This window comes from Anolis sagrei, chromosome 6, assembly GCF_037176765.1.
Source record: "Anolis sagrei isolate rAnoSag1 chromosome 6, rAnoSag1.mat, whole genome shotgun sequence".
Classification (NCBI taxonomy): Eukaryota; Metazoa; Chordata; class Lepidosauria; order Squamata; family Dactyloidae; genus Anolis; species Anolis sagrei.
Genome location: NC_090026.1, coordinates 55,545,243 through 55,562,330, shown reverse-complemented (window position 1 = coordinate 55,562,330; position 17,088 = coordinate 55,545,243). Strand labels below are relative to the sequence as shown.

Genomic DNA, 17,088 nt, shown 5'->3' with positions numbered 1-17,088 from the left:
ACACAGTTGATATATTCTAGGACCTAGTGGTTTAGGAAACCTAATTTTTGCCTGTTTAATATGTCCTGAGTATTAAAAAGCCTTGAGTATCTGAATAGAACCTACAAATTCAAGGCTATTTAATTTTATACTTCTATTTCAGTAATATTTTGCCAGTAAATAATAATAACAATAATAATAATAATAACAATAAATAAATAAATAAATAAATAAATGTTATTTATACCCTGCCCCCTCTCCCCAAAGGGACTCGGGATGGCTTGCAGTAATCAAACAAATACAGAAATAATATGCCAATAAGCAGTATACAACAAAACAATTATTACTTTGTGCAATTAAAATGATATAATAATAATATAAGTATTAATAAATAATAGGTTAAAAACTATTTGCCCTCTAAAATAATCGAACTACAATCACCGTTTAAGCTAGCTATTTCTGTTATCAGGCTCACCAGCAGTTATAATTAACATTCTCATGGTCACTCAAATCCTCTCGGACAGTTAAATAATACCCTAGCCATTTTTAAAGGCTTGTTTAAATAGCCAGGCTTTTAGCTCCTTCCTGAAAATTAACAGAGTAGGTGCTTGTCTTATTCCTTGGGGAGAGCATTCCAGATTTGGGGGAGCACTATCAAGAAGGCCCTTTCCCTTGTCCCCACCAATCTCACCTGCAAGGGAGGTGGGATCAAGAAGAGGGTCTCCCCAGTTGATCTTAAGGTCTCACTCTTCATGAGCTAGAGAAAAGCTTCAGAAATTATCAAAACGTCATCTCCCTTCCTCATTTGTATTGCTGTAACAGTAAGATATACAGGGCCAAATACAATGGCTAGTTCCAACTAAAGGAGGCCCATTGAATCAATTTCTGAACTCTAGGACAACATTTATGTGAATTCCACTGTTTCAATTAGTATAATGGATTTCAATCAAAATATCCTATCATTTATTCCTGTGGATATCTATACCAACTTCACAGTACATATTGAAGACACTGTTGGAAAAGCAGATGTGTTTTCAGAGGCTATTACAGAAACTTGTGTTATCTGCCTACAAATTGTTAAAACAACCCAGAAATCAAGTATATCAGAGTTCAATGAGTACCTCAAAACAGCATCGAACAGATAAACGGCTATCAGCATACTGGTTCCAGAGATAGCTTTATTAAGGTAAACTCTATTACATGAAAGAGAACACAGATCGAATTACAGATTCAGACTTTTACTGGTACAATAAAATGGGAAATGATTTAGAGTTTGTAGTCAGTACAAAGTTAGATCACTAACAATTAGCTAAGTAAACAAGACTTTAAAAAACAATAGTGAATCTTGTCGTAAAGCTACTATACAGCTTTAATCAACATCTTCTCTCAAAAGTAACCTAGATCCACAGACGCCACTAACATGCATGTATTTAAATCCAGGTTTGCTTTTTAAAAAATGCTCAAATATGCATAAAGTAACCCTATGGTTGAACTGAACCCTGAATTACCAAATTATACTTAGTGTATTTAAACACCTCCTTCCAGTATAAATATATCATCTTACCTCTCAATACTTGTCCTTAAAAGGACATTTGGGGAAAAATGCAGTTGAATCATAATTAGAAACAATGGAACTAGGTGTCAAACATCATAGACTCTTTAGTGATCTTGGTTTCTTATGCATTTATTTGGTATGCCTTGTTAATTATGTTAGCTGATACAACTGGAAAAATAACCCTGTAATCAAAATTAGTATTTTGGAACTAGGAAAAAGGGTTTATATATCTGTGGAATGACCAGGGTGAGACAAAGGACTCTTGTCTGCTGGAGCTAGGTGTGAATGTTTCAACTGATCACCTTGATTAGCATACAATGGCCTGACAGTGCCTGGAGCCAACTTTTGTTGAGAGGTGATTAGATGTCACCTCTCAACAAATTATATGCTAATCATATGCTAATCAAGGTGATCAGTTGAAACATTCACACCTAGCTCCAGCAGACAAGAGTCCTTTGTCTCACCCTGGTCATTCCACAGATATATAAACCCTTTTTCCTAGTTCCAACAGACCTCACTACCTCTGAGGATGCTTGCCATAGATGCAGGCGAAACGTCAGGTGAGAATGCCTCTAGACCATGGCCATATAGCCCGAAAAAACCTACAACAACCCAGTGATTCCAGCCATGAAAGCCTTCGACAGTATTTTCATTGTTCAGACATTTTCTGTGTATGCAACTGAGAAATGATTATACTTCTACATTCTGCCTGAGTTGTTTTTACAACACAAGTACTGCACAATATTCTTTTCAACTGTTCCTTAGGCACAGCAACATTCCTTCTTACAATTAGTAACACCATGTTCTTTGCTTGAAGGATAAGCCAGAAATAAAGGTTTTTCATAACATTCCTTTAGACATTGCTCTTGCACGCAAAATGTAGATATTTCCCCATATATATATATATGGGGAAGAATTAAATTACACAGAAGCACCCAGGCAGAAAGCGGGACATCTAAAACAGCCCAAATCCAGTCAAATTTCATAAAATATTTATATTATTGCATTTTTATCCAACTCAAGCTTCAAAGACTTCAGAACAATATATATAGAGGCCTTCTTATTTCAGAAACACAACAAATCTTGATGATAGGCAAGGTAGAGAAAACAAGGTACATAGGCTACATAAAGCAGAAGTGAATGTTCTCATCTCAATGATGGCATTCAAATATCACATCAACACATACACACACCCTGCCCGTTTCTGAATAAGCTGCAACTACCACTACTCCATGCAGTCATGCCGGCCACATGACCTTGGAGGTGTCTATGGACAACGCCGGCTCTTCGGCTTAGAAATTGAGATGAGCACCACACCCCAGAGTCAGACATGACTGGATTTAATGTCAGAGGACAACCTTTACCCTTACCTACCATACTACAGCATTCAGGTTCCAACACTCTCTGCCTCCCCCAACTGGGAGATCTTTGGGAATTTAAACGAATCAAATTTAACTTTAACCACAGTTTGCACACTGGAAACAAAACAAATCACAGAAAAACAAAGCATAGTGGAAACAAAAATTTCCCAATTTCTCCACCTGACTATGCGGAAAGATGAGAATGATGAGAAGTGCAGGACTCACTATAATTCATTTATATCATGCCAAGCAACTTCTCAGCACAACTAGAATGAAGTAACTATCCGTTACTTTCAGTTGGACTTTTGAATTCCAGGTAACAGGAGTAATTTCTTTAAAAGACAACAGCACCCCTGAAAGCAAATGTATCTCCTCTCCCCCAAAAAACCCACACTACTATTAGCCAAAACTAATATATTGTGATGATTTCCAGAACTAACCTAAATGTGTAGTTCCTGCATTACCTGAACCATTTAAATTTAGTGTCTTGTGTTCTGTAACGCCCATAAGACTATATTCACAGACCGCTGTAAAAGTAACTGTGCAGATCACTGAAATTTGACTTGTAGCATGGGAATGATTCCAACTAACAAACAATAGTTTGTTAGACCACTTCAACCCACAATTTTGAGCCTGTTCTTTATTGTTAGCTTACAAATGTTGGTGTAATATAACCAGTTTGTGAAAGAACTATGGCCTTGGTATGCCAAGAGGCTGTATTGACAGAAGAGGCTTACAAAGCCTGAAAACAAAACCACACACAAGAACGCTTTTCTTTCACTACTCCTTTGTCAAAGCTGCTGCACTGCCAAAAAGTTCATACCAACAAATGTTGACTTGTTATTGTAAGAGAAAAGACCCACCATGTACTAATTCTAGACTGTAGTTATTTTCAACAAGTTTCTGATTCACAGCAACCTTAAGGTAAACCTAGCACAGAATTTACTTGACCAAATTCGTTCAGAGGTGGTTTGCCATGGCCTTAGTCTGAAATAGTGTGATTTGCTTAAGGACACACAATGGGTTTCCATGCCTAAGGGAGGATTCAAACTCTGGTCTCTGGAACTGTAGTCTAACACTCAAAGCACTACACTGGCCCTATTTGCTGAATTACCAGCTGTAAAGATTATCTCCAACCTTATGCCAACCAGAACTCACCTGCACTGAAGTTTAGAATCATGTCCTCCAGAATGCATTATCAGGAATATAGAATCATAGAATCAAAGAGTTGGAAGAGACCTCATGGGCCATCCAGTCCAACCACCTGCCAAGAAGCAGGAATATTGCATTAAAATCACCCCTGACAGATGGCCATCCAGCCTCTGTTAAAAAGCTTCCAAAGAAGGAGCATCCACCACACTCCGGGGCAGAGAGTTCCACTGCTGAACGGCTCTCACAGTCAGGAAGTTCTTCCTCATGTTCAGATGGAATCTCCTCTCTTGTAGTTTGAAGCCATTGTTCCGCATCCTAGTCTCCAGGGAAGCAGAAAACAAGTTTGCTCCCTCCTCCCTGTGGCTTCCTCTCACATATTTATACATGGCTATCATATCCCCTCTCAGCCTTCTCTTCTTCAGGCTAAACATGCCCAGCTCCTTAAGCCACTCCTCATAGGGCTTGTTCTCCAGACCCTTTATCATTTTAGTCGCCCTCCTCTGGACACATTCCAGCTTGTCAATATCTCTCTTGAATTGTGGTGCCCAGAATTGGACACAATATTCCAGGTGTGGTCTAACCAAAGCAGAATAGAGGGGTAGCATGACTTCCCTGGACCTAGACACTATGCTCCTATTGATACAGGCCAAAATCCCGTTGGCTTTTTTTAAATATCTGAACATATATTAAAAAATAACCACAAAATAAAAATTTAGGTGGAAATGAACCAGGATTTGAATTTCTATATTCTCTACATTACACAGGCAAAATTCCTAAAGGACACTGTGAAATAGGTAATGCATCATTTAAGTCAGGGGCCCTCAAACTTTTTAAACAGAGGGCCAGGTCACGGTGTCTCAAACTGTTGGAGGGCTGGATTATAATTTGAAAAAAATATATGAGTGAATTCCTATGCACACTGCACATATTATTTATGTATTTATTTATTTGACTTGTATACCGCCAGTCCCAATTTGGCTCGGAGCAGTTTACAGCAGTAGATTAAAACAATACAACCAACTTTAAAATACAATAAAAACGAGAACCGACATAGTCCCATAGACATATCTTATTTGTAGTGCAAAAAACACTTAAAAACAATACAATATTTAAATGAAGAACAATTTTAACAAATATAAACTTATCAGTATTTCAATGGGAAGTGTGGGCCTGCTTTTGGCTGATGGGAAAGGATTGTTGTTGTTGTGTGCTTTCAAGTCGTTTCAGACTTAGGTTGACCCTGAGCGAGGGCTGGGTAAGTGACCTTGGAGAGCCGTATTCGGTCCCCAGGCCTTAGTTTGAGGACCCCTAATTTCAGTGGATGATGACCATTCCTAACTTGGCTTACTTTTTTCTGTAACTTTCTTTGCTGGGAGGAGGTGACTTCTTTGTTGGTGAAGCAGTTGTCCTAATATATCTCCCTATATTATTTCCCTTAGTTTAAACATCCTTAAGGTACCAGATTCTGTCTGATCTAAGAAGTTAGGCGAGGTCACCTTTTGTTACTACTTGAATGGGAGATCACTAATTAATCCCAGATGCCAGAGACTATGGCCCCTTCCATACAGATGAATAAAATCCCACATTTTCTGCTTTGAACTGGAATAAATGGCAGTGTAGACTCAGAAAATCCAGTTCAAAGCAGGTATTGTGGGATTTTTCTGCGTTGAAATTCTGGATTATATGGCTGTGTAGGAGGGCCTTATATTTCATAGGAAGTGTCAACCCCCTTCTGAACATTCTTTAGCTAAGAAAACCCTGTAAAATTCATGGGGCCACAATAAAGTTGACAGACAACTTCAAGGTGTGTATGTATGCACACACTGTTCCCCATACTGACCTCTCCCCTTCCCCCATGAGGATAATCTACTGAGCCTGATCTGTACACCAATGAAGCTGAAGAGAAAATGTAGCTATGCTCAAAGGCCAGAATTGCAACATGGACCCATTTCAGTCTGGTCTCAGGCCAAGGTATGGTACAGTGTTACAATCATGGCTGATCATGACACTCTATTTCAAGGTGAAACGGTGAGGGGGGGGGGGTTACCCTGCTCTTCCTCCAGGCTCCCTCAGCAGCTTTTGATACCTTTGATCCTGGTCTCATACTGCCCCCCCCCCCCCCCAGCAGATGACAGTAAGAGGCACCGTTTAAAACAATGTTTCTCAACTTTCCTAATGCCACGACCCCTTAATACGGTTCCTCATGTTGTGGTGACCCCCAACCATACCACTGTTTTCATAACAGTAGTTTTGCTACTGTTATGAATCGTAATGTAAATATATGATAAGCAGGATGTATTTTCATTCACTGGACCAAATTGGGCACAAATATCCAAAAAGCTCAAATCTGAATACTGGTGGGCTTGGGGGGGGGGGGGTGAGTTTGTCATTTGGGAGTTGTAGTTACTGGGATTTATAGTTCACCTACAATCAAAGAGCATTCTGAATCTCCAGCAATGATGGATTTGAACCAAATTTGGCACACAGCACTCCCATGACCAACAGAAAATACTGGAAGGGTTTGGTGGACATTGATCTAGAGTTTGGGAGTTGTAGTTCACCTACATCCAGAGAGCACTATGGACTCAAAAAATGATGGATCTGGACCAAACTTGGCACGGATACTCAATATGTCCAAATGTGAACACTAGTGGAGTTTGGGGAAAATAGACCTGGACATCTGGGAGTTGGTAGTTGCTTGGAGTTATAGTTCACCTACCATTAAAGAGAATTCTGAACCCCACCAACCATAGAATTGCACTTCAATTCCCACACAGAGACCCCCATGAGCAACAGAGAATACTGTTTTCTGATGGTCTTTGGTGACCCCTCTGCCACCTCCTCACAACCCCCCGATGGGTCCCGACCCCCAGGTTGAGAAACACCGGTTTAATTGTATGTATTGCCTTCCCAAATCCCTATAATTACAGTCATAATTGCTCTTACAGTATGGGATAACAGACAGTGTTCATGGGCATCTATGCAGATGTATTTCAAGAAGCCATAATACCGGATATCACTCTTCACAGAGAAGCTTTCAACTAGCACCTTTTCCTGTACCTGTTATGTTCATTAATGCTGATCAATAATATTTCAGTTAAAACAGTCATTCTGGGAAATCAAAATTTTGCTCTGTTGATGACGCCTGGACACCTTGGTGTAAGAACTTCACTCCAATAGTGTGAGGTCACCAAGGGAGACCTTTGGGGTTTTGAAGGTAAGGTGAAGGTCACCGTACACTCCTCCAAAATTGAAGTAATATCTGATTGCATGGCTTGGTTGTGACATCAGATGTCTGGCTAGTCCCAGACTGTAAGACGTTTTAACAGTAGATAACATGTATGCTCCCATAACTGAACTGTATAAGTAACATGGTGTGTGGGCTTTAACTCCACAGTTTCAATTAAATCACTCCTCCTATTACACTAAGAACTTTCCTCACATCACTAATATCAGATGATGGGGAATATAAGGGGGAGGGGGGAGTATGAAAGTCTCAATCCCAAAATGCCATGAGCATGATCTGACTCAAGCTCTCCTCTGCAGGCTATTTCTGTTTTGAAAGTCATGCACATCAAGGCCAGGCACATGATTAACACTGCATCTAGCTGCGCTGCTACAGACTACATCCTGTGCCTGGCCAGTAATACAATAAAGCAACAAGATGATGGTGATACAAATGTCAAAATTTTCATTTTGTTGAGCAACAAAAGAAAGCCTATTTTCTGGTTATGTATAACGAGTCTTTAATAAGTGTATTTTATGGCCAGAGCTGTAGAGGAGAAGGGGTGCAAATTCTGATCATAGTTTGAGCTTTCAGCCCTAATGACTAATTTAAGAATTATTTCTGTACAAACAAGATCATATAGTAAGATAATCTTTATTATCACATTTAAACCATTGTCCAGAAATCCTACTTTAACACGGCTCCACTTTTACTTTCTGCTATATATATTCTGCTTTTCCCTCCCACATTCTTATGGAGAGGGGCATTCTTGCTTATCTCATACAGAAAAATAGAAATGACTACAATGAGTCCCTGAAATCCACTGAGGTTCAATTCCAGGACTCACTGTGGATATGCAAGTCACATTACATTCAAAGTAATAGTAAAATTGTACCCATTACATAAAACTAGCTTAGGTACCCAGTGATGCACAGATTGGGTATTTTGTAATGCTATTTGTTAGAAATAAGTCTTTGTTTGGTTTTGGATTTTTCAAATGGACACATTAGAAAATGCATAAGTGTATAATGGGGCCATTTCTAAAATCACAATCCTGTGGAGGTGCAAATCCTTTCAACCCAAGACCTGGTAAACTGCAGCACTTATTTGGTCCAGATCTGGCCAGTTGTAACTCTCAGGCCCCTTCAATCCTGCCACTGAATCCAGATGATCGAAGTAGATAGTCCACATTATCTGCTTTGAAGTGGGTTATACGAATCTGAACATGAGGAAGAACTTCCTGACTGTGAGAGCCGTTCAGCAGTGGAACTCTCTGCCCCGGAGTGTGGTGGAGGCTCCTTCTTTGGAAGCTTTTAAACAGAGGCTGGATGGCCATCTGTCGGGGGTGATTTGAATGCAATATTCCTTCTTCTTGGCAGGGGGTTGGACTGGATGGCCCATGAGGTCTCTTCCAACTCTTTGATTCTATGATTCTACGCTGCAATATAATCCAGTTCAAAGCAGATAATCTGGATTTTATATGGCACTGTAGAAGGAGTCTTAGGACCCTTCCATGCAGCCCTATATTCCAGAATATCAAAGCAGAAAATCCCACATTATCTGAGTATGAGTTCAGATAACCCAGTTCAAAGCAAATATTGTGGGATTTTTTGCCTTGATATTCTGGGATATAGGATAGATATAGGGCCATTCCACAGAGCAAAAAAACCCTAGAATATCAAGGCAGGCAGATACTCCACCATATCTGCTTTGAACTGGATTATCTGAGTCCACACTGCCATATAATCCAGTACAATGTGGATTTTATACAGTTGTGTAGAAGGGGCCTCAGATATCAGTGGGATTCACAGATGGTGGTGGTCTAGAGATTTGTGACTGGAATGGGAGCTATTTGGGTCATGTTTTCAAGCCCTGGGTAGGTGTATCACTGTACAGGGAGAGTGGACTGTGATGAATACTATGTTTACCTCACCTTTCTTCCAATGAAAAGAACATCGTGATAACATTATCCCCCCTCCCACACAGAGTGCTGATGCCACCTTAAAAGCTTAAAGTCCAAGCCGTATTATGCCCAAGTGCAAGATAAAGAGACAGGCCAGGCATTGAAAAACTTTGGCCCTTTGGGTGTTTTGGACTTTAACTTCCACAATTCCTAACAACTGTGGGAGTTGAAGTCCAAAACACCCAAAGGGCCAAAGTTTGCCCATGCCTAAGAGAGACTCTATCAAATTCAAGGCAAGTGTCAAGTTTTAAGAAGCGCAGTCATGTCCATAGGAGAGGAACTAAAATTATAAGTATTCCTATGAGGAGCTGCTTAAAGCCCTGGCATAAAAGGTTGAGAAGGGACAGGACAGCGATAGTTAAATATTTGAAAGGATGTCGCACTGAGGAACATGAAAGCTTGTTTTCTGCTGCCTTGGAGACTAGGGCCCCTTCCACACAGCTGAATAAAAACCCACATTATCTGCTTTGAACTGGGATATAGGGAAGTCTGGACTCAGAGCTCTTCCACACAGTCATATAACCCAGAATATCAAGGCAGAAAATCCCACAATATCTGCTTTTAATAGGGCTGAATCCACACTGCCATATATTTTAGGTTTTTAAATCCACAGGTTTTTAAATCTGTGTGTTATTGTTTATATGTGATTTATATTAATTGTATTTTTTTTTTGCTTATTGCTTTTTGTTTTATTGATGTGTTGTCAGGCTTGGCCTCATGTAAGCCACTCCGAGTCCCTTGGCGGAGTATAAATAAAGTATTATTGTTATTATTGTTATCATTATTATAGAGCAGAAAATGTGGGATTTTATTCAGCTGTGTGGAAGGGTCCTTGGATAACCCAGTACAAAGCAGATATTGTGGGTGATTCGGAGGTATATGGCCGTGAGGGCCCTCGGGCTTAGGATCATAGTTGGAAGAGCCATCCAGTCCAACCCCCTGCCAAGAAGCAGGAAAACTGCTTTCAAACAGATGGCCATCCAACCTCTGTTTAAAAGCTTCCAAAGAAGGAGCCTCTACCACACTCCGGGGCAGAGAGTTGCACTGCTGAACAGCTCTCACAGTCAGGAAGTTCTTCCTAATGTTCAGATGGAATCTCCTTTCTTGTAGTTTGAAGACATTGTTCTGCGCCCTAGTCTCCAGGCTAGCAGAAAACAAGTTAATAATAAATAATATAATAAAACTTTATTTATACCCCACCTCCATCTCCCCCAAGGGGACTCGGGGTGGCTTACATAAGGCCACACCCACCAATACAGTAAAACACAAAATAAACACAAATACACAACAAAAATAAATAAACAAATTACATAAGATGCAAAACCAATATAAGTAATAAACCAAACAGTATAACATCATAAAACCAAACAGTAAAATAGATGATCACACTGAGTAGGGCCAAATTCAAGGATAAAATTTTAAAACACTGGGAGATAGGACAATGTAAAAAACAGGGAGGGAATCCTTCCTCCCTATGACTTCCTCTCACATATTTATACATAATAATAATAATAATAATAATAATAATAATAATCTTTATTTGTACCCCGTTACCATCTCCCCAAGGGACTTGGTGCGGCTTACATGAGGCCAAGCCCACAGCACATCAATAAACAAAGGCAATAACAAATAATACAAGCAGTTAAAATAAAACTCAAATATAAAAATGCACAATAAGCAATAAACAATAACATACAGCATTTAAAAACATATGGCCGGGCCAGATGTAATAATTAAAATTTAAAATGCTGGGCATGAACAAGGTAAGGTAAGGACATCTCATCACCTCTCAACAAAAGTTTGCTCCAGGCACTGTCAGGCCATTATATGCTAATCAAGGTGATCAGTTAAAACATTCACACCTAGCTCCAGCAGACAAGAGACCTTTGTCTTACCCTGGTCATTTCACAGATATATAAAGCCTTTCCCCTAGTTCCAACAGACCTCACTACCTCTGAGGATGCTTGCCATAGATGCAGGCGAAACGTCAGGAGAAAATGCCTTTAGAACATGGCCATATAGCCCGAAAAAACCTACAACAACCCAAGGTAGGGTAAACTAGGATAGGGTTTTCAAAGAAAGAGGGCACGCTGACAATCCTAATCAATATTAAAGTGCATTTGAGGAGATATTGCTAAGAGTTTTCCTTATTCTGGGAAGGCTATTGTGTCTCCTCTCAGACTTCTCTTCTTCAGGCTAAACATGCCCAGCTCTTTAAGCTGCTTCTCATAGGGCTTGTTCTCCAGACCCTTGATCGTTTTAGTCACCCTCCTCTGGATGCATTCCAGCTTGTCAATATCTCTTTTCAATTGTGGCTAAACATGCCCAGCTCTTTAAGCCGCTCCTCATGGGGCTTGTTCTCCAGACCCTTGATCATTTTAGTCACCCTCCTCTGGACACATTCCAACTTGTCAATATCTCTTTTCAATTGTGGCTGTGGTGGCCCCCCGACTCTGGAACTCTCTCCCCAAGAACATCAGACAAGCACCAATGTTGGCAGTCTTTAGGAAGAGCTTGAAGACCTGGCTGTTCCAGTGTGCCTTTCCAGAATAGGAAACTCCCAGCATCATGTCCCAAACACAGTTTATTAGAGATATTAAGATTGTCTGCACATCGCACCTACCCTAAAATCCTTACATTTCACCTGTCATGCCCAGCACTTTTAACTTTATCCATTACATTTGGTCCGGCCCTAGTTTTAATGTGTTATGATGTATTGTTTTATTGTTTTACTGTTACTGCTTTAATGTTTATTGGTTTGCTTTATGAATTTTATTGTTTGTATTTGTTCGCTGTTGTTTGTAAGCCGCACCGAGTCCTTCAGGAGATCTTAGCGGGGTACAAATAAAGTTAATAGTAATAATAACAATATTATTTGAGGACCCCTGCTCTAGACCCTTGATCATTTTAGTCGCCCTCCTCTGGACACATTCCACTTTGTCAATATCTCTTTTCAATCGCGGCTAAACATGCCCAGCAGCTCTTTAAGCCGCTCCTCATAGGGCTTGTTCTCCAGACCCTTGATCATTTTAGTTAGTCTCCCTCCTCTGGACACATTCCAGCTTGTCAATATCTCTTTTCAATTGCGGCTAAACATGCCCAGCAGCTCTTTAAGCTGCTCCTCATAGGGCTTGTTCTCCAGACCCTTGATCATTTTAGTTAGTCGCCCTCCTCTGGACACATTCCAGCTTGTCAATATCTCTTTTCAATTGTGGCTAAACTTGCCCAGCTCTTTAAGCCGCTCCTCATGGGGCTTGTTCTCCAGACCCTTGATCGTTTTAGTCTCCCTCCTCTGGACACATTCCAGCTTGTCAATATGTCTTTTCAATTGTGGCTAAACATGCCCAGCAGCTCTTTAAGCCGCTCCTCATAGGGCTTGTTCTCCAGACCCTTGATCATTTTAGTCGCCCTCCTCTGGACACATTCCAACTTGGGAGCAATGGGTTCAAAGACAGGAAAGGGGATTGCGGCTAAACCTTGGGAAGAACGCCCTGACCCTGAGAGCTGTTCAAGAGTGAATCTGGGAATGTAGTGGAGGCTTTTCAACAGAGGCTGGATGGCCATCTGCTGGGGGCGCTCTAATTGTGCTTGATTTTTTCAAATTATAACCCGGCCCTCCAACAATTTGAGGGACTGTGACCTGGCCCTCTGTTTAAAAAGTTTGAGGACCCCTGCTCTAGACCCTTGAGCATTTTAGTCGCCCTCCTCTGGACATATTCCAGTTTGTCAATATATCTTTTCAACTGTGGCTAAACATACCCAGCAGCTCTTTAAGCCGCTCCTCATAAGGCTTGTTCTCCAGACCCTTGATCATTTTAGTTGCCCTCCTCTGGACACATTCCAGCTTGTCAATATCTCTCTTCAATTGTGACTAAACGTGCCCAGTTCTTTAAGCCGCTCCTCATAGGGCTTGTTCTCCAGACCCTCGATCATTTTAGTTACCCTCCTCTGGACACATTCCAGCTTCTCAATATCTCTTTTCAATTGCCCAGTTCTTTAAGCCGCTCCTCATAGGGCTTGTTCTCCAGACCCTCGATAATTTTAGTCACCCTCCTCTGGACACATTCCAACTTGAGAGCAATGGGTTCAAAAACAAGAAAGGGGATTGCGGCTAAACCTTGGGAAGAAGGCCCTGACCCTGAGAGCTGTTCAAGAGTGAATCTGGGAATGTGGTGGAGGCTTTTCAAAAGAGGCTGAATGGCCATCTGCTGGGGATGCTCTAATTGTGCTTGTCCTGCCTGGCACAAGGGGGCTGGACTGGATAGCCCATGCGGTCTCTACCAACTCGAGGATTGTATGAGAGGGAAAGCCGAGGCTGACAAAAGTTCTCCTGATGAGAGGGAAGCAGATAAGCGGATTGGGGAGAGAGAGCGCGCAGAGGGCCCTCACGACGTGGAGTGGACTCCGCCTGAGGAGAAGAGGGCTGAGGCGCCCCATTCCCTCCCTGTTGACCTTTGGGGGTTTCCAGGGGGTGTGACGTCCCCCGGAAGACCTTCGGAAAGGGGAGGGGGAAACATGACAGAGGGTCGCGACAGAAAAGCCCGGCGGCGCTTGAGGGAAAGGAGCCCTCGTGACTGCGGGTCACCCTGACCGGGACACCCAAGAGCGAACTGACAGGGGAGGGAAGCCCAGAAGAGTCGTCCCGCCCCCTCCGCCGGCTGCCTTTGCTCACCGTCCCGCCAGCCACGCTTCCCGCCGGCGCCTCGCCTCGCCTCGCCCGCTCTCCGCAAACAGCCGCCAAACACGCCGGCAAAAACCCGGATGCACATCGAGAAAAACAAAGCCAAAAGGGGGAGCGCCACCAAACGGAAGTAGACAGAACGCACCAGAGACTCGGCAAGGACACCTTTCCCAGAGCAGCCCCGACTTCCGGTCGTCTGAGCGCTTCCTCCCTCGGAACGGAAGTGAGAGCTGCTTGTTCACAACATAGAGAGGGGGGAAAGCGGGGAGGGTTCAGGTAGGTTTGACTGAGATGGACGTTGTTGTTTTCTAGGTTCTTGTGGGTTTTTTCGGGCTATAGAGCCATGTTCTAGAGGCATTTCTCCTGACGTTTCGCCTGCATCTATGGCAAGCATCCTCAGAGGTAGTGAGGTCTGTTGGAATTAGGACAGTGGGTTTATATATCTGTGGAATGGCTGGGGTGGGGCAAGGAGCTCCTCCCTGCTGCAGCTAGGTGTGAATGTTTTAACTGATCACCTTCATTAGCATTTGAAGGCCTGCCTGAGCCTGGGAAAATCTCTTGCTGGGAGGTGTTAATACGTGCCTGGTTGTTTCCTCTCTGTTGTTTTGCTGTTGTAATTTTAGAGTTTTTTAATACTGGTAGCCAGATTTTGTTCATTTTCATGGTCTCTTCCTTTCTGTTGAAATTGTCCACATGCTTGTGATGCAGGCGAAACGTCAGGAGAAATGCCTCTAGAACATGGCTCTATAGCCCGAAAAAACCCACAAGAACCTAGTGATTCCAGCCATGAAAGCCTTCGACAATACGTTGTTGTTTTCCACTCCTCGAGTAAGGTACACCTTTCCCCCTACACCAGTGGTTCTCAACCTGTGGATCCCCAGATGTTTTGACCTTCAACTCCCAGAAATCCTAACAGCTGGTAAACTGGTTGGGATTTCTGGGAGTTGTAGGCCAAAACACCGGGGGACCCACAGGTTGAGAACCACTGGTGTAGGGGGAAAGGTGTATTTCAGGCTGGATCTGTTTTGTTGTTCATTCGTGACCTCCCACGCCAGAGCTCCCTGTCGGCCGTCACCACCCCCAGCTCCTTCAAGGTCAAGCCAGTCACTTCAAGGATACCATCCATCCATCTTAGAATCATAAGAGTTGGAAGAGACCTCATGGGCCATCCAGTCCAACCCCCTGCCAAGAAGCAGGAATATTGCATTCAAATCACCCCAGCCTCTGTTTAAAAGCCTCCAAAGAAGGAGCATCCCCCACACTCCGGGGCTGAGAGTTCCACTGCTGAACGGCTCTCACAGTCAGGAAGTTCTTCCTAATGTTCAGATGGAATCTTCTTTCTTGTAGTTTGAAGCCATTGTTCCGTGTCCTAGTCTCCAGAGCAGCAGAAAACAAGCTTGCTCCCTCCTCCCTGTGGTTTCCTCTCACATATTTATACATGGCTATCATCTTGCCCTTGGTCGTCCCCTCTTCCTTTTTCCTTCCATTTTCCCCAGCATCATACTCTTTCTCTAAGCTTGGTCGGCCCCTCTTCCTTTTTCCTTCCATTTTCCCCAGAATCATACTCTTCTCAAGCTCGGTCGGCCGCTCTTCCTTTTTCCTTCCATTTTCCCCAGGATCATACTCTTCTCTAAGCTTTCCTGTCTTCTCATGATGTGGCCAAAGTACTTCAACTTTGTCTCTAGTATCCTTCCCTCCAATGAGCAGCCGGGCTTTATTTCCTGGAGGATGGACTGGTTGGATCTTCTCGCAGTCCAAGGCACTCTCAGAATTTTCCTCCAACACCACAGTTCAAAAGCATCTCTCTTCCTTCACTCAGCCTTCCCTAAGGTCCAGCTCTCACATCCGTAGGTTACTACAGGGAATACCATGGCTTTGACTAGGCGGATCTTTGCTGCCAGTGTGATGTCTCTACTCTTTACTATTTTATTGAGATTGGACATTGCTCTCCTCCCAAGAAGTAAGCGTCTTCTGATTTCCTGGCCACAGTCTGCATCTGCAGTAATCTTTGCACCTAGAAATACAAAGTCTGTCACGGCCTCCACATTTTCTCCCTCTATTTTCCAGTTGTCAATCATTCTTGTTGCCATAATCTTGGTTTTTTGATGTTTAGCTGCAACCCGGCTTTTGCGCTTTCTTCTTTCACCTTGATTAGGAGGCTCCTCAGCTCCTCCTCGTTTTCGGCCATGAGAGTGGTATCATCTGCATATCTGAAGTTGTTAATGTTTCTTCCAGCAATTTTCACCCCAGCAATTTTCACCCCAGCTTTGCATTCATCCAGCCCCGCACATCGCATGATGTGTTCTGCATACAAGTTAAAAAGGTTGGGTGAGAGTATGTAGCCTTGCCGTACGCCTTTCCCAATCTTGAACCAGTCTGTTATTCCGTGGTTGTTCCAGAAATCCTAACAGCTGGTAAACTGGCTGGGATTTCTGGGAGTTGTAGGCCAAAACACCTGGGGATCCACAGGTTGTAGGGGGAAAGGTGTATTTCAGGCTGGATCTACACTGCCATATAATCCAAATTATCAAAGCACCTAATCCACTAAATTATATGAGTCTATGCTGCCATATAATCCTGTTCTTGTTGTTTATTCGTTCAGTTGCTTCTGACTCTTCGTGACCTCATGGACATGGGGCCATTCTGGCTTTGCTGGGCAGGGAGTTCCAGAGTTGAGGAGCAGCCACCGAGAAGGAAAGCCCGCTCTCTCATTCCCACCAATCAAGCTTGAGATGAAGGTGGGTCCAAGAGAAAGACCTCTCATGAAGATCTTGGGGCCCTGGCAGGTTCATACAAGGGGATGCAGTCGACCAACTAGCCTGGACCTGAAGGCTTTAAAAGCAGGGGTCCTCAAACTATGGTCCGAGGGCCGGATATGGCCCTCCAATGTCATTTACTCGGCCCTCGCTCAGGGTCAACTTAAGTCTGAAACGACTTGAAAGCACACAACAACAATCCTATCCCACCAACTAAAAGCAGGCCTACACTTCCCATTAAAATACTAATAAGTTTATATTTGATAAAATTGTTCTTCCTTTTAATTATCGCATTGTTTTAAAGTTTTTTTGTACTACAAATAAGATATGTGCAGTGTACATAGGAATTCATTCATGGTTTCTTTGGTTTTTTTCAAATTATAATCAGGCCCTCCAACAGTTTGAGGAACTGTGA

General features: G+C 42.6%; 1 protein-coding gene across 4 annotated transcripts in view; it reads right to left on the bottom strand.

The window, feature by feature from the left end:
- SLC20A2 (solute carrier family 20 member 2) overlaps positions 1–14,103 on the bottom strand; it is a 127,832-nt gene extending 113,729 nt beyond the window's left edge. Inside the window, exon 1 of one of the 4 annotated variants that reach the window (XR_009631745.2) lies at positions 13,909–14,100. The gene's annotated coding sequence lies outside the window, so the exon portion shown is untranslated. Of the gene's footprint in view, positions 1–13,898 lie in introns of all 4 variants that reach the window. The other 3 variants (XM_060781382.2, XM_067470131.1, XM_060781379.2) reach the window with 3 other exon arrangements.
- Between the last annotated feature and the right edge of the window lie 2,985 nt (positions 14,104–17,088).